Raw genomic sequence first — 24,331 nt, forward strand, 5'->3', positions numbered from 1 at the left:
GGGACTTTGGACTGAATTTGGACACAAAGCAAAGATCTACATCCTCCCTGCTTTGTGTACAGGGTGGGACTTTGGACCGAATTTAGACACAAAGCAAAGATCTACATCCTCCCTGCTTTGTGTACAGGGTGGGACTTTAGACCGAATTTGGACACAAACCAAAGATCTACATCCTCCCTGCTTTGTGTACAGGGTGGGACTTTGGACTGAATTTGGACACAAACCAAAGATCTACATCCTCCCTGCTTTGTGTACAGGGTGGGACTTTGGACTGAATTTGGACACAAACCAAAGATCTACATCCTCCCTGCTTTGTGTACAGAGTCGGACTTTGGACTGAACTTATTGGTAATGGACACCACTGCAACTCTGCGGACCTTATTCAGCAAAACTTATTTAAAAACAAAATAAAAAATAAAAAACTCCTACTCTGCCCAGAAAGCAGCATGCAGGCTGTTGATTTGTGCTATGTGCCCAAGCGGAGGAATGCTCTTATTCCGTGTACATTGCAACCGTCGACGAATCTGTATCGTGGTTTGCAACAATGGTGGGGTTTTTTTGGGTTTTTTTGTGGGGGGGGGGGGGGGAGAAAGGATGGTATCTTTCAAGTTAATGTTTGATCAGTTGGCCTTGACATTGCCTTGTTGTTCTTTCAAGATACGGACACAGCATGTCACACTCGAGTTGTTTGTCGCATACGCTCAGGAAAAGAATGACTTTGTGAAAGCCAAATCGATTTTAAAATAAGCCGCCTCGTAGAAACGTCCCATGCACAAAAGTATAATTATACCGAGGCATCCTGGACTCGGGTCAAAATGAGTTCGGCTCATTCTCTCCCTGACCGGACGCGACAGTCCTACGCGAATCTGTCAAAACTAGGAATACAGAGTTATCTCCCATATGTTTTTCGCGAGCAGGATCTAAATTTGAGATCAGTGTTCGCGAGACGAAAATGATTACAGATTGGCCGACTTCGACAGTGATCTCCGTTCTGTTCTTCACAGTTATGATAAAGACATCGTTCTAAGGTCAAAACAAGTCGAAATGTTGGGACTGCTGCCGGAAGGAGACCGTAATATTATATGGTTGCATCGTGACTACAGAAAAAATCGTCTGCTTCAGCGAACGCCGAAACCAAACGGTTGATTATCACGTGACACTTTTGCCATATTTAGAGTTGTTTGCACAGTAAATACAGCCGCGAAAAAATAGCTCGCTTGAAACTGTCTTACAAATCAATTCCTTTGTAATTAACACCATGAAAAATCATTATCGACGATCGCGAATCTGCTTGTGTCAATAATACATTACAAAAAGCTCTAAATATGTAAAAAAAAAAATAAATAAATAAATAAATAAATAAATCGGTTTCCTTGCCAGACAAGGAAACTCAAGGCATCCTGTCAGGGAGAGAATGAGCCGAACTCATTTTGACCTGAGTTGAGGATGATACCGACGGTGTTTTTTTTTTTTTTTTTTTTTTTTTTTTGACGAGCGGTTAAAAAAAACACGAAAATATTTCGTCCGGACTCACTGTTTTGCAACACTCTATGACAAGGAAAACGACAAGCAATTGACGTCCGTTTTACTCTATGACAAGCAATTGACGTCCGTTTCTGCAGATTCTAGCTGTATGTACAAACGCATTCGAAGACAGATGATACGCAAAACAACTCTTCCTGCTTTCAACATTAATTCGCACGTAAAACGCAAATAATATCTACTACCTGGGTGTTTTATTGCAAATGTTAGCCCGGTAGTAAATGAAAACTGAATTTGAAGAGATTCAAACTGAATAACTTAAGAGATTACAAGGGCGTTAATATGCCATGCTTGAAAATGTACGCATTGCGTGAGATAGTATTAGTTATCGTTAGATTCTACCGTGATATCAACATTTATCCGTCTGAATGTCGAGAAAGCTGAAATCATATCAGATCGAGGCGGGAGCCGAGATCTGATATGATTCAGCCTTTCGAGATATTCAGACTGATAAATGTTGTTATCACGGTCAAATCTAACGATAACGATTTTATCGCATTCGATATCTCGAAAGGCTGAATCATATCAGATCTCGGCTCCCGCCTCGATCTGATATGATTTCAGCTTTCTCGACATTCAGACTGATAAATGTTGTTATCACGGTCAAATCTAACGATAACGATTTTATCGCATTCGATTTCGGAACAGTGGGAACCATTAACCCGTGTCTCAAGAAGTCGGACAAACTGCCATGTAGGAAATGTTGGATTTGTCTTTTCCTGCTTTCGCACTGAACTTCGTTGATCAGTCTTACTTTTATTTTTCACTACCGGTTTCTTGTTCTCAGACAAAAATAACGCATACTTACAATGCAAACAGAACACAAATATACGGTCTAAACAGATCACAAGCAAAGGCTAACAAGTTCAGTGGAGTTGGAAGGAACAGCAAAGTACGAAAGTCCCAGTTACTACATCAGTCCGGCGTAGACTTTTTGACTGTGCGATTTGGCAATTCTAAACGATGGCAGGAACTGAAGTGCGCCAGGCTGTATCAGTGAAGTCCTCTGGCTCATTTTCTGTGTCCAAGAAAGCTTCCAGGTATTTGTCGGCGTCGATGGACTGCATAATATAAATAATGTTGTCGAAGCTCAGAGTCGAAGCTCAACTGAGTGCAGACGACAAAATGGTGTCCTCCGTAGGCGCTGTGAACTGTGTGAAACTGAAAGATGCCTAGGGTTGATGTTGTATGCCAGTATGGCTACGACTAAGAAGGGTGAAGAATGGTTCATGCAGGTGCGAACTGTTTAAATCGTCTGCTTATTTCCTGCCTGTTTGTGAGTGATGTGCGCTGAAACACTGGAAGAGATTTCACAGTTTTCTGAGTACTGGTACTTTCAAGGTCAGCCTTGTTTATGTGGAGAAAAGCGACTACAGGAATATTTGTCTTTTCTCCATATTCAATTTTCTTCTTAAAGTTCATAGAGTGAAGAAGAAGAGAAGGCGTAGAGAGCAGAATATATATTATCTAAGTTAGTATTGAAACGGTGTGGAATTAAGATTCACACTCTAAAATCATATTTGTTCTTTCCGTTAGTAAATGGTTTGGAAATAGGTATGATCCAGTCTTTTCTCATTGTTCTCTTGCGGTAGAATTTAATTGGCTATGACACAATGGCGCCGAACTGACTGGATTCAAGTTATGGAGGTCGGAGGGGCCAGTGACAGTCTGTGAACCTTTTTCTCCCTCTCCCAATGTAACCTTTCTGTATTGACTTTTTAACCCCCAGGTCGCTTCTCCTGTCGCTAACCCCCTACGCCTTTGTTTGTGCGCGAGGGCAGTCAGCCAGGGCATTGTCTTTTCTACATCCATCTCTCGCCTCCCTCCTCCCCAACCCCTTTTCCTTTTTGACCTAATTCTTTACTTCTATGTTGCTGTGCTTTTGTTAATAATACTTGTTACACACAGACGAACACACATACATAGACACACAAACACACACACACTCTCTCTCTCTCTCTCTCTCTCTCTTTTCTTTTATGAGCTTTTCTATCATTCTTTCTTTTACCCATGTATTCGATATAAATATGTATTCTGTATTCATTTTTTTTAGTAGAATGGAGATTTTATGTTTATCATCTACATATGAGAAGCCTGTTGAATATACACTGTGTTTGATTGTGGTTAACTTGTAACTGCATACGGTTTTTGAAGATTGCTTGGCCAAAATTTCAATCAATTTGATTGAAAAATGAGGGTATGACAGTGCCGCCTCAACTTTTACAAAAAGCCGGATATGACGTCATCAAGGACATTTATCGAAAAAATGAAAAAACATCCGGGGATATCATTCCCAGGAACTCTCATGTAAAATTTCATAAAGATCGGTCCAGTAGTTTAGTCTGAATCGCTCTACACACACACACGCACAGACAGACAGACAGACACACACACACACACACACACACACACACACACACACACACACACACACACACACACACACATACACCACGACCCTCGTCTAGATTCCCCCTCTATGTAAAAACATTTAGTCAAAACTTGACTAAATGTAAAAACATACGTAGTCAGACCACATGGAGTACTCCAGATTCCAATGCAAGGGCCTCTACGGACCTGTGACTATTGGCATAATTTTTAGGCACACACAAAAATATTTTGGTTTAGGCTAACCCGACCGACCCTATTTTTTCCCGCCGACCATAAAACTTTTTTGTCATTTCTAAAAAAAAAAAAAACAAACACTTTTGGCACATTTTATATTTTGCGAACCATACCGAGACAAAGGGAAGTAACCTCCTTTAAAATCGACCAAATAAAAAAAATAAAAAAGAATAAATATAAAAAGCCGACCTATACCGACCCTATCTTTTTTGGTCACGTTTTTGTTTGGCCTTATCATTGGAAGGAAGTTATCTTTAACCTGTGCTGTCACCGCCATGTTGAGGGTGCAGTGAGGTTTATCACCAGCACACTCGACAAAGGAGTTGAACCGACGTGAAAAGTCCCAGTCTCAAGTCACTTCATAGAGCAGAACCCCCTGACAGTCTTCCATTCACTGCCTTTGTGCTAAACTGTCTTTCGGTCGCTGTCTAATGTTCGCCAAGTCATTCAGTGCGCCCCTCGATCAGCGGCAAGGTTTCCGCGCCTGTTGTGAAAATAAAGCATGGCGCGGTTTCGCTTTGGGACAAATAGAACAGAAACGAGGGGTGTAAAATAGGCTGAAAAGTGGGTTTAATATAGCCAGAAAAGCAGGGTGTAATATGCTTTCTGCAATAACACACTGAGACATACGCGGCCACCGTCTGAATAACTTCGTGAGCAAACTGCACTCCGACAGGGGGCGTTTATTGCGGCGCGGAAAGGTAATGACGACATCGGATAGCGTCAGACACACCGAGACGACCAGAGTATGGGTCTCGGCTTGACAGAGCGACAAATACAATTTTGACATTTCATTACTTTTTCTTGTCGACAGCCTTTTAAAGGCGACATCGGGGCTAGGTTGAGGAGTAGGTGTCCATTGATTGCGGTGAGGGGGGGGGGGGGGGGGGGGCAGAAGGAGTTTGATTATCTCTTCTTTCCCCAAACCTTCCGCACATTGACGTAGCAGGCTAAGATCGAAGGAGGGGGATGGTTCGTAGGTGGAGAGGGGTGGTTGGGTAGGAGAGACTGAGAGGGTTAACTTGTATTTTCTTTGTGAGCAGTCGTCAAACAAGCCTTGAGCTGTATCCAAGCCGCCAGTATAGTGTGTTGAGAGACGGCGGGGAGGTTGTTAGCTCTTCTGTCGGTGTGGGTTAGGGCTAATGTTACAGGGGGGGAACAGGCAAGCCCTCTAACACCATTATGCTATCACTCGCAGCCACGGGCCGGGTGGGGTGGGCCCAAACACTCACATTTAAAGAGACCTTCCTCCTTCCGAGGTAAGCCATCATGTAAACGACTACTGATCTATTTAATTCCTGATGCTTAGCCTCTCAGTTGCCTAGCATATAACCACGTCATGTCGTGAAATAGACACTAGTTCTGCCTAGCATATAACCACGTCATGTCCCAAATAGACACTAGTTCTGCCTAGCATATAACCACGTCATGTCCCAAATAGACACTAGTTCTGCCTAGCATATAACCACGTCATGTCCCAAATAGACACTAGTTCTGCCTAGCATATAACCACGTCGTGTCCCAAATAGACACTAGTTCTGCCTAGCATATAACCACGTCGTGTCCCAAATAGACACTAGTTCTGCCTAGCATATAACCACGTCATGTCCCAAATAGACACTAGTTCTGCCTAGCATATAACCACGTCATGTCCCAGATAGACACTAGTTCTGCCTAGCATATAACCACGTCATGTCCCAAATAGACACTAGTTCTGCCTAGCATATAACCACGTCATGTCCCAGATAGACACTAGTTCTGCCTAGCATATAACCACGTCATGTCCCAGATAGACACTAGTTCTGCCTAGCATATAACCACGTCATGTCCCAAATAGACACTAGTTCTGCCTAGCATATAACCACGTCGTGTCCCAGATAGACACTAGTTCTGCCTAGCATATAACCACGTCATGTCCCAAATAGACACTAGTTCTGGGGACAGAAAAACCAAGTCAGCATAGCATAGCATAGCATAGCATAGCATAGCATAGCTTTCAGTTAAATATACATGTCCCTTGCTTTCAGTCTAAACCATCTTGTGAAAGGTCTTGGGGTGTGTCCATACCATGATGCTTAGCCCCTCAGTTAAAGATAAATGTCCCTTCCTTTCCGTCCGAAACATCTTGTAGACCTCACAGGTATGTCCAGGCTTGTGCTTGGGATAATAGCACCCTGACACGCACAAACATTTGACAAACATTACAAGCTGGATGCTGTCCACGCAGAGTGGATCATTTTCTGAATCAATATATATCTCTTTTCTATTGACATAGGTGTCAACGACAGAGCGAAACCAGCAAGCATCCCCACTGGACACATAAAGCAGCCAAGCTGACACATAAAGCAGCCAAGCTGTTGGTTTGGGTTGGTTCAGTGTATCGATGTATCTTAGTAGACGGGTGCTGGCGGACCGGTCACACTTCTAGGTCATGGTCGTCTACATGGGAAACAAGTTATCTTTAAACCCTTCAAGGTTTAAAAACAAAATACAAATTAAAAAAAAAAAAAAAAGGAAACGGTTCTTTTTTTTAAAAACGAGCGAGAAAAATAGACAAAAGAGTGGGAATGCAAACTATCAAGAAGCAGGAAAAAAAGAGTTGGAATATTCGATTTCAAAACTTTGGAAGAAAGAAAGGGTAGGATGTTTTGGCGGGAGATCGGGGCGAGCAACACACTAAACAACTGAATCACAGATGTGCAGGGTGATGAGTGATACGCCGTCAATAGCGGGCTATATAACTGTTTGTTTGGCTGTTAGTTTCACTAGTTTGCGTTGATGGACTTAATAAAAATTATTGCTTTCAGGTGTAATGTACAGGAATTCACAACGAGTGTGAGATTGAGAGAGCAAGACGAGGTGGGAGAGAGAGAATAAGAGAGATAGGCAGAGATAGAGAGAGCAAAAAGAAAGAGAGAGAGAGACACAGAGACAAAGAGAGAGAGAGACAGAGAGAGACAGAGAAAGAGATAGGGATAGAGAGAGAGAGAGAGAGAGAAAGAAAGAAAGAGAGAGAGAGAGAGAGAGAAAAAAGAAATATATAGAAAGACAGTTAGACAGACAGAGAAACAGACAGAGAGACAGACAGACAGACAGACAGAGAAAGAGAGGGAGAGAGACAGAGGAGACATACAGAGAAAGATAGTAGAGACAAACAGACAGAGATATAGCGGGGGGGGGGGGGGGGGGAGAGAGAGAGAGAGAGAGAGAGAGCCGGAGAGAGAGAGAGAGAGAGAGAGAGAGAGAGAGAGAGAGAGAGAGGGAGAGAGAAATAAGAAGCAGAAGCAGGATAGCCAATCACAACATGATGTGTATATTAACAAAGGAGGAACGAAGGAAGTTATAACGAAAAGAGGAGCATACAAAAACACTAGCCATGCAGGCAGTTAAGCAGAAAGGACATCGAAACAGACAGACAATTAAAACACAAACAGAAAGACAGTAAACAGAGACAGACAGGAAGACAGACAGGAAGACAGACAGGAAGACAGACAGGAAGATAGATAGGAAGACAGACAGGAAGACAGACAGGAAGACAGACAGGAAGACAGACAGGAAGGCATTAAGACAGACCGATAGACCTTTCGACAGACGCAGAATACGAGGTAGAGGCCATCCTGGCCGCAAGACAAAACCCAGGTCAAGCAGTAAGACTTTAAGGAAAGAAAGGAAAACAAAATACGCAATTTGCAAGAGAGACTTCAATCACAGAAAGAACGAGGTAGACGAAAAACAAAAACAAAAACAAAACCTTGTTTCTTTTAGCCGATTAAAAGTCTATCACAAGGTGACTTATCACATCCAAGCATCGCACGAGTAACTTCCATTTCACAAAGGACGAGGACGACAAGAAACAGAAATAAGAATAAAACATTGTTTCCAGCCGATTGAAAGTCGTTAATTCTCAAGGTGACTTATAAATCAGATCCAAGCATCACTCGAAAACAAACACCGATAACTGCAAATAACTTGAACGCGAGACGTTTTCACTCTGAGTGCAAAAATGGATTGCTACGCTTTGAACTACTTACGCAAGACGTCCATAAAAATATGTCAAAGAAGCGACAAATAGATTCTTGCGAAAAAAAATAGGAATTAGGAATTAGAAACAAGTAATTGGATACTAGGAATTGGTTGTATCAACCTCAAAAAAGAGAGGGCGGAGGGAGAAAGAAACAAAGAAAATAAAAATAAAAAACGACACTAAGACAACAAGACGTTTGACAGGTTCACAAACCAGAGGCGATTTGCTGAGATCGACGAGTCAGCTACAAAAGACACAATCGTTCCTTGCTCGAGAGCTTATTCAAATCACTTGTGCTATGCTTGTCTGACCAGCGGCTTCAGGATATATGGCGATATGTCTAATCAATGAAAGTACACTGCGTCTTCTTACCGCTGTGTTTGTTCATTGATCCGGTATCAGGAACTCATTAAGTCCTTGGGAATACGTCTAGCTAGCTCTTGTTGAGCGACAGATATATTCGCATATTGTCTGCCTGCTGTCATTGTTTTGTACATTTGTGAAGCTCTTTTATCTGGTATGTCAGGGAAGTTTGTTCTCTCTCTCTCTCTCTCTCTCTCTCTCTCTCTCTCTCTCTCTCTCTCTCTCTCTCTCTCTCTCTCTCTCTCTCTCTCTCTCTCTCTCTCTCTCTCTCTCTCTCTCTCTCTCTCTCTCTCTCTCTCTCTCTCTCTCTCTCTCTCTCTCTCTCTCTCTCTCTCTCTCTCTCTCTCTCTCTCTCTCTCTCTCTCTCTCTCTCTCTCTCTCTCTCTCTCTCTCTCTCTCTCTCTCTCTCTCTCTCTCTCTCTCTCTCTCTCTCTCTCTCTCTCTCTCTCTCTCTCTCTCTCTCTCTCTCTCTCTCTCTCTCTCTCTCTCTCTCTCTCTCTCTCTCTCTCTCTCTCTCTCTCTCTCTCTCTCTCTCTCTCTCTCTCTCTTGTGTTTAGAAACGGTGGCCATTTGGCATTACGAGAAAAATGGTTCTTTGGTGATAGTGAAGTGAAAGTTGTAAACATGTATAAATATTTAGGAGTCTATTTGTCCACAAGAATATCTTTTTCCCACACTCTAAACGACCTTGCCGATCGCGCGAGAAAGGGAGTATCAGCTATCCTCAAACTTCTATGGAGTATTGGGGAATATTCTCCTGATACGTTTTTTAAACTGTTTGACAGTCAAATACAACCGATCTTGACGTACGGTTCGGAGGTCTGGGGACTCTCTGCTGATCAACAAATTGTTGAAAGAGTACATCTGTCTGCCATTAAAAGGTTTGTCGGTGTCCATTCGAAGTCACCAAGGCATATAGTTTACGGTGAAACAGGACGTTATCCTCTGTTTGTGGTAACGCACATAAAGTGTATGAAGTTTTGGCTTCGATTAACTCGGATGGATGGCAACAGGTACCCTAAGAAAGTGTATAATATGTTATTGTCTATACAAAGGCAAAATTACACGACATGGGCTTGTAACGTTCGTAATGTTTTGTACACGTATGGATTTGGTGAAGTGTGGGAAGCACAAGGTGTTGGAGATATTTCCACGTTTGTAAGAGAATTTCGCCAAAGACTTGTCGATTGCTTTAGACAGGATTGGCATAGTTCCCTTGAATCACACGTGTTTTATCATGTGTATTCGTTATTTAAGCAGTCCTTGTGTATGAGTGGTTATTTGTATCAGATAAAAAATTCTCACAGATTAAGTAACCTTCTGTGTTTCAAGCAGCGTGTGGCGTCAACGCGTCATCAACTAAGGGGCAGATTATACATGCGCAAAGTCAGCGGCACAGACAACGCACTGCAGATTATCCCAGCCCGCTACACGTTGCGTGAAAAGAAAACAGGCCAAGTACTCGTCATAATCCCTATCGCAGCATGCAGTGCGTCGTCTGTGCCGCTGGCTCTGCGCAGGTATATTCTGCCCTTAAGGAGTTCAGCGGTCATGTGGTACGGTTCGATGTTCAAAGGTTTACATTCCTCCCCGTGTAAAGCACCATGCAGGCGTTTACATGGGATGAGAGCGTCCGTCCCTTTGCACACATAGCAACAGTTTATTCCATGGCGGCTTTCACTGCATGCCCAGTGGAAATCAGGTGTTGAACTCATTTTGCAAGTGACACCTGTCCTATGTCAATGTGCTAAATCAACTCAGCCAAAAAAATGCCACTCTGCACAGAATGCAGGCACACTGTTGATTGTTGGTATGTGCCCAAGTGGAAGGATGCTCTTATTGCACGTGACAGCCGGGAACATCCGTGTTAGTGAACATGACTGTGGACACGGGAAGGAGAAATTGCCTGTAAGTGTAACATGTCACATTTAACGGATCTGTAACCGAGAGAGAAATTGCCTGTAAGTGTAACATGTCACATTTAACGGATCTGTAACCGAGAGAGAAATTGCCTGTAAGTGTAACATGTCCAATTTAACGGATCTGTAACCGAGAGAGAAATTGCCTGTAAGTGTAACATGTCCAATTTAACGGATCTGTAACCGAGAGAGAAATTGCCTGTAAGTGTAACATGTCCAATTTAACGGATCTGTAACCGAGAGAGAAATTGCCTGTAAGTGTAACATGTCCAATTTAACGGATCTGTAACCGAGAGAGAAATTGCCTGTAAGTGTAACATGTCCAATTTAACGGATCTGTAACCGAGAGAGAAATTGCCTGTAAGTGTAACATGTCCAATTTAACGGATCTGTAACCGAGAGAGAAATTGCCTGTACGTGTAACATGTCCAATTTAACGGATCTGTAACCGAGAGAAAAAGTGCCGCCATTAGAAGCAGTTGAACGTGCCAACAGGTAAAAGTGGTTGAATGTAGTGCCAGCAAGTAGCGCACAGGAATTCGACATTTTGCCAATTAGCTAAAGGGTCACACGCTTCAAACAACCTTCTTCCGTCTTCACACTTGGCTGAAAATAACACCGTGGAACAGTGCAATTACTTGGTACTAATACGGCACCTCAGTAACACTCGATTTTATTCCTCGTAAATATCCTCCTAAACGGCGTCAGCTAATTAAATTGTGACCATCATCGTCCTCCTAATCGTCATCATCCTCATGATCATTATCATCAACCGCAGCGTCATCATCATCATCATCATCGTCATCATCGTCATCATCATCGTCATCATCATCATCATCGTCATCATCATCATCATCATCATCATCATCATCATCATTTTCATGTGTTGTTCCTTTAAATGCCGTGTATAAATCAAACTAGTTCCAAAGGAAATATACACTCAGTACATCAACAAAAGGCATAAGAAACTGAAGAAATTCCATATCTCGCATAACAAAACCCGGTCATCAACTACAATTAAACATGCGTCTGTCAACATTGCCAGTGACCAACAACACACCGTGTGTCCAGACAACGGGCTGTATCGGGTGATAAAACTTCTCTCGTGAAAACCGCGGCAAGTGTATAAATAATGGTGCTGTGCTACTTTAATCAGCATGATCATTTCAGTTGTGCACCTTTAACGCGTCAGGAAATCGGTGCTAATCTAAAGAGAGTGAAGAGTATACTGTCTAAAATCAATTCCGCGCGGCATTGAGCAGCAGTGACTTAGCGCTGTTTTAATTAGGGTTGACACGGCGCGGGGAGAAGCCACATAAGCCACAGCAACCCAAGCAAGCCTCGCTCGTGGCAGTGGCGCCCTGTGGACACTCTCAACATGGAGACATTGTTTCTCCAAACAGCTGATCACCAGCCACTCATCAAAGCTCCAACCAGGCATCAACGCCGCATCCTGATCGCCCGGTGCCACGCCAGCGCCAAAACCCCGCGAGATGCTCAGTGAGTTTTGGCAGGGTCCAAGGGAGGCGATCCATGGATTTGGCGGCAAGGGCGACAACCTTCGACAAGCACGGGGCGCACCGAGACTTGAGTCAGGGGGCGTCACTCGCGTCGCGCACTCAGCGGCAGTTGCGCCCCTTGTTGTGTCGGACAGGGTCCAGCAGGCGCTGAACGAGGGGCACGAGGCACAGAGGTGATGCGAGAGGACATGGGGAGACAGTCAGAAGGAGGAGAAAGAGGAAGAGAGAAGAGACAAGACAAGCAGACAAGGTAGCATACTCACGATCAATGCAGAGCACAGGGGCGACAATTAGCGGTCCATTCGACACCCAGCTCAGCTGATGCTCGTCGTGTCTCAGAGCGGGGCGCGCCAAGGAAAGGAAGCGATCCTCGCAAGCAGTGCACACTGACAGACAGACACTAATCAGAGCGGCAGGGCAGTGTTTAGCCCCAGTCGTGTCTCAGCTGATCACTACAGGCTTGACGGCCGCCGATCATTGTGGCCAATTGTTCCGGGCTGCCTGCATGCGGCGCGCGATTCTCCCCACCCCACGGCCCTCGCCGCTCTCGGGAGGAGGAGGAGAAGGAGGAGGAAGAGGAGGGGCAGCAAGGAGGTAGCGCGGCGTGGCGGCCTGAAGGTGTGGGTAATTCAATGCCAATAACGGAGTGTAGACTAACTGAAGCTATCATCTCCTCTCAGCCGCTATCAATCAATGGGCCGCGCGGGCTTCCAGCCGGCTTCCCGTGTCACTCTCTCCCCTCGCCCCCTGACTTCGCCCCGCGCCCATTCCGCCACAGTCACTGCGCTGCTCCACCACTTCACCGGCCTCTGCCGCCCTGCTGCTCACCCACAGTCTCTCTCTCTCTCTCTCTCTCTCTCTCTCTCTCTCTCTCTCTCTCTCTCTCTCTCTCTCTCTCTCTCTTTCTCTCTCTCTCTCTCTCTCTCTCTCTCTCTCTCTCTCTATCTGGAGTGACTCGCCACTATCGCCCGGAGAGCGGCCACTGTTCAAACAGGGATCACGACGCGCACAGCCACTCTCCACTCGGGCAATTACAGATAAGCTTCCACACTGTGTCAGCTCAAAGCTACACCGCTACAAGTCTCACCCCAAACCTTCCACACTGTGTCAGCTCAAAGCTACACCGCTACAAGTCTCACCCCAAACCTTCCGCTCCTCCTCTTCTTCAACACCCCACGACCCCAGATCCGTCTCACCCGTACCCAACCCCAAGGCTCCTTGTGCATTACCGCCAACACTCCCCTGCCTCAGCGATCCTGCGACTGTCACCTGCGACTGTCACCTGCGACGCCTGTCAAAGAGAGATCACTCACTCTGTTTTTGGCCTCACTGTGGATTTTGAAGCCAAAAATTGCAAATTCAGCCTATACCCACGAGACGTCAAAATCCTCCAAGTGTGACGTAGGGAGTAGCTTGGACCTGGGTTTGCATACTTACAGCTTATCCAATGTCGTGTGCGTGCGCTATGTGACCAAGACGGCCGATGATGCGTTTCCAATGACGTCAACCGGCACGGTTGGCCTAGTGGTAGACGTCCGCCCCGTGATCGGGAGGTCGTGGGTTCGAACCCCGGCCGGGTCACATCAAAGACTTTAAAATTGGCAATCTAGTGGCTGCTCCGCCTGGCGTCTGGCATTATGGGGTTAGTGCTGGGACTGGTTGGTCCGGTGTCAGAATAATGTGACTGGGTGAGACATGAAGCCTGTGCTGCGACTTCTGTCTTGTGTGTGGCGCACGTTAAATGTCAAAGCAGCACCGCCCTGATATGGCCCTTCGTGGTCGGCTGGGCGTCAAGCAAACAAACAAACAAACAAACAAACAATGACGTCAATTACGAGACGTTGAGACAGCTGTACTTGTAGGCAGGAGTGAGCGGTGTCCCGTTTACTTGATCTCGGATGTCACCTTGCCACCTCCCCCCCCCCCCCCCCCAGTCTCACCCTGGTCTGTGATGACTTTAGTCCCAATTCCCCTAACCCCCCTAAACCCCTCGGTGCCACTTTTGCGGTCAGTCGGGGAAATCCAATCAATTCATGACAGAACTCAAACTGGTGCAACCCAGACTGGACATTGGTCGGAACCGGAAGCAGGGGATGACTGACGGGGATGCCGGGAGGGGGGAATCGAGGTTGGCTCAGCAAACAGACTGTGATATTCATGCCGATCACGATGGGTTTGGTGAGAAGTTTATCTGGTCTTGCCGAGCTTGTTATGAGTCGTGACTAGCCCTACAACATCCCTGCTCTTTACCGTGGGTCTGTTGGCCTCGCGACTCCTGCTGTTTACACGGCGCCTGCTCGCCACACCACCAGTCTGCACTGTGTGAAAGCGGCGTCAGGGAGAGAGAGGAAGGGGGTAGAGAGGCAGAGAGGGAGGGGAGAGAGGAAGAGAGAGACGGAGAGGCAAGTAGACATCCACCGGTAGCAGCAGCAGGAAATAACATCAATACCATCATGTACAACACAAGCTCAGCTTTACAATTCCACTTCACCCAAGGGAGCGAGACTGCTACAAGGAGGGGAGGGGGAAGGGATGGGGGGGGGGGGGGGGTGTAGCCGCAACAAGAAAATACTACATTAAGAGATTTATCAATGAGGACTGGGCTGAGCGCAAGCAGTACGAAACAGCAGCCACGACTTTCGCTGGTTACGGCGACAGATGAGTTATTGATTGGCGAGCACCACTTTCCTGGCCCTGCAGCCACGGTGCACATTCAGTGACCAAGGATGTCGTGTGATACTGGCGATCTTGTGTTCAAAATTCTAGCCTCCAAACCCACGCCTACCACGGGAGCGATGTATTACCGTGACCGTCTGGTTATGTGACATCGGTCAGGGGCAACTTAACACCCATGCACGCTCTCAACCTTGAAAAGCCTGTGGGTATTTCAAACATCGTTTTTGTCGTCATCGTCGTCGTCGATGGTGTTGTTGTTGTCGTCGTCGTCCTCCTCCTCCAAGTCCTCCTCCTTATCATCATCATCATCATCATCATCATCATCATCATCATCATCATCATCATCATCATCATCATCATCATCAATCTCGTCATCATCAATCTCATCATCATCAATCTCATCATCAACATCAATATCATCATCATCAATCTCATCATCATCAATCTCATCACCAATCTCATCATCATCCTCATCATCATCATCATCATCATCCTCATCCTCATCCTCATCATCCTCATCATCATCATCATCATCATCATCATCATCATCATCATCATCATGTCCTCAACAACAACAACAACTACAACAACAACAACAACAACAACTACAACAACAACAACAACAGCAGCAGCAACAACACCAACGAAGTTCAAGAGAACAAGCTGCCTCAGACACGAAACTTGCAGCACCATACCTAGCTATATGCTTTCACGAAGCAGTCTACACAGCACTGATGTACCAACTACTGCCACAACTTCTGCACATTTCCTCAGACAGGTTCGCACAGTCCGACAGTGCAGTTTTAATATTTGATGACAATATGCCTCAGGCACGATGTATGAACTTCTGCACTGGTCATATTTCTACAAAAACAAATGGCAGACTGTAAACATCAAAATAATCCACAGAACTTTTTTTCTTTTTACAATTATGCTTATTGTCCTCCGGGAATATGTGACCGTCGCGAAAGAACAAAACAAAATCAGAAAATAAAGATAGTTGCCGAGTTAGAGTCGTGCTGTTCATAAGACTGGATGCTGCACTGGACTCATAATTGCAAGTCCCTGGGCTTTTTCTGTTCTGGTCGCAAAACTTTTAGGTAATGGTTATACTGTATGAAAGTAGGAATTGATTATCTGAATTTGTCATGGGAAATTGTAGCACAGGCAATGATGGTGTCTATTTATTCAATACAAAAGAAGGCGAAGGGGGGTTCAGATTAGCATGTACACTGCTCTTTATAATGATGGCCAAGATCACACAGACGGTCATCTGCAGCTTATGACTTCCTATAAGCCTTTGACCTCCCAGAGTCTTTGACCTCCCAGAGACTTTGACCTCCCAGAGACTTTGACCTCCCAGAGACTTTGACCTCCCAGAATCTTTGACTTCAGAGCCTTTGACCTCAGAACCTCTGACCTCTCAGAACCTTTGACCTCTCAGCCTTTGACCTCTCAGAACCTTTGACCTTTTAGTCTTTGACCTCCCAGAGCCATTGACCCATGAAAACCTTAAACCTCCCAGAGCCTTTGACCTCCAAGAATCTTTGACCTCTCAGAGCCTTTGACCTCCCAGAGCCTCTGACCTCCATGAATCTTTGACCTCTTAGAGCCTTTGATTTCTTAGAGTCTTTGACCTCCCAGAGCCTTTGACCAAAGTCATCAGCGTCTTTGAGACACGGTTCATCCACCAAGCTGCCTCAAGCATCACAGCTCCTTTTCTCACAGTTTTCATCGATGGTCCATGAAGGTCCCGCTCTACGGCGCTGAGACGTTGATGACGACAAAGGCTTTACAGCGCAAGATACAGATATCCATTGACACCTGTCTGAAGTGCATTAAAACATCATGTGGCCTGCAACGAAGAGCTGTGGCGAAAGTCAGAACAGGAGCCAGTTGGCAACCAGATCCTGAGGAGGAAGTGGGGCTGGCTTGGACAAAGCCTCAGGAAGCCGACCCGAGCCACATCCAGAAGCGTGTTTTTACTAGCCGCGAGCAGAAGCCAGTTTACGTGTACATTGCAACAACACTGCAAAATGATGGTCTCTATCTGTGTTGTGATCGTTTAATAACGTTTATTCTTCTCTAACATCGGTAAAAAAAATTAAAAAAAATTAAAAAAGAGCTAGGTTATGTGCCACTTATCGTATGTTTACCACTGAACCACGCCAAGGGGTAGAGATGCTTATTACACATGTAATTCTCTGCTTGCAAAGGCAGCTCATCGGGCTAAAGGGTTGCCCCCACAGCAGATAGGCGGAAAGCATCGAGCCAAGGGAGGCAACCCTGCCCCTGTTGCGACTCACAACATGATGGCGGCTCAGCGCTAACTACCGGATATCTGTAGAGAGCTAATTCGGCGCGTCGCTCGCTTGTGAAGCTTGCCTTCGCATCTCGTCACAGCTCAACGGTCGGCTCGTGCTCGGCAGATACGGAGGATCATGGAAGAGGATCATCAACGGGGGCCATGGAGGATGTTTAACAGGTTCGGGATCAGTCTGTGTTATCTGTAACGCCTGTTGGAAACGAAAAGATTATCAGTTCCCGTTGGGCCTGCCGTATACAACACACCTGAGTTTCTCCTCGTTGAGATAATAAAGTGTTCTATCATGTCAATCAATCAATCAATATGAGGCTTATATCGCGCGTATTCCGTGGGTACAGTTCTAAGCGCAGGGATTTATTTTATTTAAAAAAAAAAAATGTTATGCAATTTATATCGCGCACATATAATAATAATACAAATAATAATAAATAACTTTTCTGTAGCGCGAGTCCCATCAATTGGCTCCAGGCGCTTTACAAATTCACCATATAGAATAAACTAGCACAAATCAACAAGCATACAAAGCATACATTTAACTGAGACATAACACCAGGAACCCAAGCACTAAGCAAAACTTAGCGTACAATGTTAAAAGTACACACACACACACACACACACACACACACACACACGCACGCACGCGCACACACACACGCACGCACGCACGAGCACACACAAAGATACCATTGACAAAGAGACCATAAAGCACATACAGGGTAGAGAGTTCCAAAACAGAATAGAGTTGTGGAGAGTCTACTCAGGCTAAGCAAAGGCTTTACGAAACAGGTATGTTTTGAGTTGGGTTTTGAAGGAGGAAAGGCTGCTGGAGTCACGGATAGAACTTGGAAGCGAGTTCCAGACGGTCGGAATCTGGTACCTAAAGGTTCTTTCACCAAAGGTCTTGGTCCTGGTTTTGGGGATGCGAAGGAGTTTTTCAGAGGAGGATCTGAGAGAACGGGATGGTTCGTAGATACTGAGGGAATGGGACAAATAGGGGGGGAGTGATTTCTCAAAACAGCGGTACCCTAACAGGGCGAGCTTGTACTCGATTCTGTACTTCATAGGAAGCCATATTCAAGGCGCAGGGATTTATTTATGCCGTGTGAGATGGAATTTTTTTTACACAATACATCACGCATTCACATCGGCCAGCAGATCGCAGCCATTTCGGCGCATATCCTACTTTTTCACGGCCTATTATTCCAAGTCACACGGGTATTTTGGTGGACATTTTTATCTATGCCTATACAATTTTGCCAGGAAAGACCCTTTTGTCAATCGTGGGATCTTTAACGTGCACACCCCAATGTAGTGTACACGAAGGGACCTCGGTTTTTCGTCTCATCCGAAAGACTAGCACTTGAACCCACCACCTAGGTTAGGAAAGGGGGGAGAAAATTGCTATCGCCCTGACCCAGGGTCGAACTTGCAACCTCTCGCTTCCGAGCGCAAGTGCGTTACCACTCGGCCACCCAGTGTCTATGGCTATGTCTATGCACGCCTGTGTGTGTTTTTAATCTAAGACAAATGTCGCCAATGTTTTTACAGAGTGACGTTAAATAAACGATTTTATCATCATATATGTCTATGTCTATGTCTATGTCCTTTTCAACTCTCTGGTTTAATTAGCTCTAACGTCAATTTGAGTGAAATGTTAAATCTTGCTACTTGTGGCATGTGGACCAAAGACAACAAAGATAGTGGCGTGTGGACCAAAGACAACAAAGATAGTGGCGTGTGGACCAAAGACAACAAAGATAGTGGCGTGTGGACCAAAGACAACAAAGATAGTGGCGTGTGGACCAAACACGCCAAAGATAGTGGCGTATGGACCAAACACAACAAAGATAGTGGCGTGTGAACCAAACACAACAAAGATAGTGGCGTGTGAACCAAACACAACAAAGATAGTGGCGTGTGAACCAAACACAACAAAGATAGTGGCGTGTGAACCAAACACAACAAAGATAGTGGCGTGTGGACCAAAGACAACAAAGACAGTGGCGTGTGGACCAAACACAACAAAGATAGTGGCGTGTGGACTAAAGACAACAAAGATAGTGGCGTGTGGACCAAAGACAACAAAGACAGTGGCGTGTGGACCAAACACAACAAAGATAGTGGCGTGTGGACTAAAGACAACAAAGACAGTGGCGTGTGGACCAAAGACAACAAAGATAGTGGCGTGTGGACCAAACACAACAAAGATAGTGGCGTGTGGACTAAAGACAACAAAGATAGTGGCGTGTGGACCAAAGACAACAAAGATAGTGGCGTGTGGACCAAAGACAACAAAGATAGTGGCGTGTGGACCAAAGACAACAAAGATAGTGGCGTGTGGACCAAAGACAAGAAAGATAGTGGCGTGTGGACCAAAGACAACATAGATAGTGGCGTGTGGACCAAAGACAACAAAGATAGTGGCGTGTGGACCAAACACAACAAAGATAGTGGCGTGTGGACCAAAGACAACATAGATAGTGGCGTGTGGACCAAAGACAACAAAGATAGTGGCGTGTGAACCAAACACAACAAAGATAGTGGCGTGTGAACCAAACACAACAAAGATAGTGGCGTGTGGACCAAAGACAACAAAGATAGTGGCGTGTGGACCAAACACAACAAAGATAGTGGCGTGTGGACCAAACACAACAAAGATAGCGGCGTGTGGACCAAAGACAAGAAAGATAGTGGCGTATGGACCAAAGACAACAAAGATAGTGGCGTGTGGACCAAAGACAACAAAGATAGTGGCGTGTGGACCAAACACAACAAAGATAGTGACGTGTGGACCAAACGCAACAAAGATAGTGGCGTGTGGACCAAAGACAACAAAGATAGTGGCGTGTGGACCAAACACAACAAAGATAGTGGCGTGTGAACCAAACACAACAAAGATAGTGGCGTGTGAACCAAACACAACAAAGATAGTGGCGTGTGGACCAAACACAACAAAGATAGTGGCGTGTGGACTAAAGACAACAAAGATAGTGGCGTGTGGACCAAAGACAACAAAGATAGTGGCGTGTGGACCAAAGACAACAAAGATAGTGGCGTGTGGACCAAAGACAACAAAGATAGTGGCGTGTGGACCAAACACAACAAAGATAGTGGCGTGTGAACCAAACACAACAAAGATAGTGGCGTGTGGACCAAAGACAACAAAGATAGTGGCGTGTGAACCAAACACAACAAAGATAGTGGCGTGTGAACCAAACACAACAAAGATAGTGGCGTGTGGACCAAACACAACAAAGATAGTGGCGTGTGGACCAAAGACAACAAAGATAGTGGCGTGTGGACCAAAGACAACAAAGATAGTGGCGTGTGGACCAAACACAACAAAGATAGTGGCGTGTGGACCAAACACAACAAAGATAGTGGCCAAACAGAACAAAGATAGTGGCGTGTGGACCAAAGACAACAAAGATAGTGGCGTGTGGACCAAAGACAACAAAGATAGTGGCGTGTGGACTAAAGACAACATAGATAGTGGCGTGTGGACCAAACACAACAAAGATAGTGGCGTGTGGACTAAAGACAACAAAGATAGTGGCGTGTGAACCAAACACAACAAAGATAGTGGCGTGTGAACCAAACACAACAAAGATAGTGGCGTGTGAACCAAACACAACAAAGATAGTGGCGTGTGAACCAAACACAACAAAGATAGTGGCGTGTGGACCAAAGACAACAAAGATAGTGGCGTGTGGACCAAAGACAACAAAGATAGTGGCGTGTGGACCAAAGACAACAATGATAGTGGCGTGTGGATCAAACACAACAAAGATAGTGGCGTGTGGACCAAAGACAACAAAGATAGTGGCGTGTGGACCAAACACAACAAAGATAGTGGCGTGTGGACCAAAGACAACAAAGATAGTGGCGTGTGGACCAAAGACAACAAAGATAGTGGCGTGTGGACCAAAGACAACAATGATAGTGGCGTGTGGACCAAACACAACAAAGATAGTGGCGTGTGGACCAAAGACAACAAAGATAGTGGCGTGTGGACCAAACACAACAAAGATAGTGGCGTGTGGACCAAAGACAACAAAGATAGTGGCGTGTGGACCAAACACAACAAAGATAGTGGCGTGTGGACCAAAGACAACAAAGATAGTGGCGTGTGGACCAAAGACAACAATGATAGTGGCGTGTGGACCAAACACAACAAAGATAGTGGCGTGTGGACCAAAGACAACAATGATAGTGGCGTGTGGACCAAACACAACAAAGATAGTGGCGTGTGGACCAAAGACAACAAAGATAGTGGCGTGTGGACCAAAGACAACAAAGATAGTGGCGTGTGGACCAAACACAACAAAGATAGTGGCGTGTGAACCAAACACAACAAAGATAGTGGCGTGTGGACCAAACACAACAAAGATAGTGGCGTGTGGACCAAAGACAAGAAAGATAGTGGCGTGTGGACCAAAGACAACAAAGATAGTGGCGTGTGGACCAAACACAACAAAGATAGTGGCGTGTGGACCAAACACAACAGAGATAGTGGCGTGTGGACCAAAGACAACAAAGACAGTGGCGTGTGGACCAAAGACAACAAAGATAGTGGCGTGTGGACCAAACACAACAAAGATAGTGGCGTGTGGACCAAAGACAACAAAGATAGTGGCGTGTGGACCAAACACAACAAAGATAGTGGCGTGTGGACCAAAGACAACAAAGATATGGCGTGTGGACCAAACACAACAAAGATAGTGGCGTGTGGACCAAAGACAACAAAGATATGGCGTGTGGACCAAACACAACAAAGATAGTGGCGTGTGGACCAAAGACAAGAAAGATAGTGGCGTGTGGACCAAAGACAACAAAGATAGTGGCGTGTGGACCAAAGACAAGAAAGATAGTGGCGTGTGGACCAAACACAACAAAGATAGTGGCGTGTGGACCAAAGACAACAAAGATAGTGGCGTGTGGACCAAACGCAACAAAGATAGTGGCATGTGGACCAAAGACAACAAAGATAGTGGCGTGTGGACCAAAGACAACAAAGATAGTGGCGTGTGGACCAAATACAACAAATATAGTGGCGTGTGGACCAAAGACAACTCTTCTTTGGTATGTGTCCAAGGTGAAGGAATGGTATTATCCCACGAAGAAGCAAGGCTAGATCTGAGACGGTCCGCCCAACTCTTTATATAATACAAATGAAGCAATGCAGAGTGAAACACACACACACACACGCACGCACGCACACACACACACACGCACGCACGCACGCACACACACACACACACACACACACACACACACACACACACACACGCTCGCACGCTGACACACGCACACACACACACACACACACACGCTCGCACGCTGACACACACACACACACACACACACACACACACACACACACACACACACTGACAGAACCTATTTAGCCTCTCAATCCAATACAGCACGGACCTGTGGACCTGTAGTCGTACAGGAAACATTGAAGTCCGCACCCGCGGGCAGGGAAAAGGAGGAGACAGCGGCGGAAGACAGAGAGAGAGAGAGGGGACAGAAAGTGTCGATCGATACAAAGCATTGAAATGGCGTCATTTGCACAGAAAGCCTTCTTGGGGGCGTTAAGCCGGACTCCGCAAGAAGATAGCACCGTGGTGGAAGTCAATGGTTGCATAAGTTGCACTATCGGGTCAGAGCTTGCAGCCTTCCAGCCGCGAGACTGTTACCACGGGCAGTAAAACTAGGTGAAATAACAACCTGCATGATTGTACTGTTGTAAGCTTAGTTTTACACACCACATAATGGCCAGATTATCAATAATTTATCGCTGTATTTCTTCTCTTCATTTGAACCCTTTTTCTCTGCAATTACTTGAAATTGAACCGCCCTGATATGGCCCTTCGTGGTCGGCTGGGCGTTAAGCAAACAAACAGAACTTGAAATTGAAGAAAAATTAAATAAATAAAAACCGAACGCCGTACATGTTTACGAACAGTAAAATATTTTCCGTGTGCAATTAAAACACATGATCGAAGGGAGGCGACTGTCCTCCACCCACAGAGTTCCTTCCCTACCCATAATTATGTTAATAATTTACAGTTTCCCTCCTCACTTCTGCTTCCTTGATACGCCGTTCTTTGTTTTCAGTTGTGCAATGCTTCCTTGATACGCCGTTCTTTGTTTTCAGTTGTGCAATGCTTCCTTGATACGCCGTTCTTTGTTTTCAGTTGTGCAATGCTTCCTTGTGTTATTTGACAGCGGTCCTCTCCTCGACCGCTCTATATTGCGTAATGCCAGGTGCAGTTTACGGCTACGTTAACGTTAACCACGAGTGACTTAAAGTCCGTAATGCCACTTTTCAGCAAAGAGATACATGTTCCAATCGCCTTAAAGACTGCGGGCACCACGTTTCCGCCATTGAGGAGGATTGGGGTGTATGTGTGTGTGTGGGGGGGTGACAGGGGGCAACCGTATGGGAATGGAAAGGGGCCTTTGGATTAAAGGGTTGACACAAAAAAGACACTGAGAGGAGAAACGAAGGAGAGTGAGGGGTGTGTATTGGGGGGGGGGGGGTGCGGAGGTCCTTTGGGGGCTGGGGGTTGAGGGCTTGGCACACGCAAGAAACGCATAAAGGTAACCGAGGTGTTTGAGGGGTGGGAGATTGGGAGAGAGGGGGGGTGCGGAGGGGTAGGCCAGAACAATGCAACCGTTGAAACGTTAGTTCTGATGGGGATAGTGGTTGGGTTGCGACAACGAGGGAGTAGGGGGGGGGGGGGGGCGGGCAGAATGTTCTTTGGAGGGGAACTCGAAGGGGCAACCGTTTGTGTGGAGAGAAGGAGGGATGAAGGTGAAGGGGTTAAGAAGAAAGATGCTCGCTTTAAGGCAATAGTCGGAAAGAGGGCACGGTGAAATTGTAACAAGTAGGACTGAATCTTGGGGGAAACCGAAGATGGGTGAAGGATGAAAAATAGGTTTAAAGGGCAGCTGTTGGGTTGTGGCTCTCAAAATCTGTTCATCAGAATGAGTTCTCATGTAACTGAAACTATACTTAAAAGTTACTTGGTGATTTTAACAGCTTGATAACACAAGTCCGAAGATTTTAGACATGCTACAATGTCTTTAATCGAAGAAAGTTTGCATTCTTGGCTGAGTCAATGCAGCCCGCTCGAAAATTACTTCCTTTGGACGCTTGACGTCAGCCGAGGAATCGGCCGGGTTGAACGGCGCTCTCTTTATACCGTGTAGTGAGCGCAATCGGGTTGTCTAGTCAAGCCCTAAAGCATACTTCACGGGTAGGTGAAGAGAAACTTAGGATGGGGTGTCTTCTCCCAGGCCAAAATTTCGCAGTAAAAAACGGAGT

The 24,331-nt window shown here is 45.6% G+C and overlaps 1 long non-coding RNA gene across 1 annotated transcript in view; it reads right to left on the reverse strand.

Moving 5' to 3' along the window:
• Nucleotides 1-12,492, reverse strand: part of LOC138958052 (uncharacterized) — a 116,581-nt gene extending 104,089 nt beyond the window's left edge. The window contains exon 1 of the long non-coding RNA XR_011453274.1: nt 12,257-12,492. This is a non-coding gene — a long non-coding RNA (uncharacterized lncRNA). The remainder of the gene's footprint in view (nt 1-12,256) is intronic.
• Nucleotides 12,493-24,331: the final 11,839 nt, after the last annotated feature.

Source organism: Littorina saxatilis, linkage group LG2 (assembly GCF_037325665.1).
Source record: "Littorina saxatilis isolate snail1 linkage group LG2, US_GU_Lsax_2.0, whole genome shotgun sequence".
NCBI lineage: Eukaryota > Metazoa > Mollusca > Gastropoda > Littorinimorpha > Littorinidae > Littorina > Littorina saxatilis.